The sequence below is a fragment of the Oncorhynchus keta genome, unplaced genomic scaffold (genome assembly GCF_023373465.1).
Source record: "Oncorhynchus keta strain PuntledgeMale-10-30-2019 unplaced genomic scaffold, Oket_V2 Un_contig_3505_pilon_pilon, whole genome shotgun sequence".
Classification (NCBI taxonomy): Eukaryota; Metazoa; Chordata; class Actinopteri; order Salmoniformes; family Salmonidae; genus Oncorhynchus; species Oncorhynchus keta.
Genome location: NW_026287286.1, coordinates 75,801 through 76,329, shown reverse-complemented (window position 1 = coordinate 76,329; position 529 = coordinate 75,801).

Here is a 529-nt window from a genome sequence, read left to right as displayed (position 1 = left end):
CTCTATTATATTTTGACATACCAGGTAGATCTACTGTCACAATTTATATTATGACAGACCAGCTAGATCTACTGTCTCTGTTATATTTTGACAGACCTGGTAGATACACTGTCTCCATTATATTATGACAGACTAGCTAGATCTACTGTCCCTATTATATTATGACAGACCAGCTAGATCTACTGTCTCTATGTCTCTATTGTACTATGACAGACCAGCTAGATCTACTGTCTCTATTATACTATGACAGACCAGGTAGATCTACTGTCTCTATTATATTATGACAGACCAGCTAGATCTACTGTCTCTATTGTATTATGACAGACCTGGTCGATACACTGTCTCTATTATATTATGACAGACCAGCTAGATCTACTGTCCCTATTATATTATGACAGACCAGCTAGATATACTGTCTCTATTGTATTATGACAGACCTGGTCGATACACTGTCTCTATTATATTATGACAGACCAGCTAGATCTACTGTCCCTATTATATTATGACAGACCAGCTAGATATACTGTCT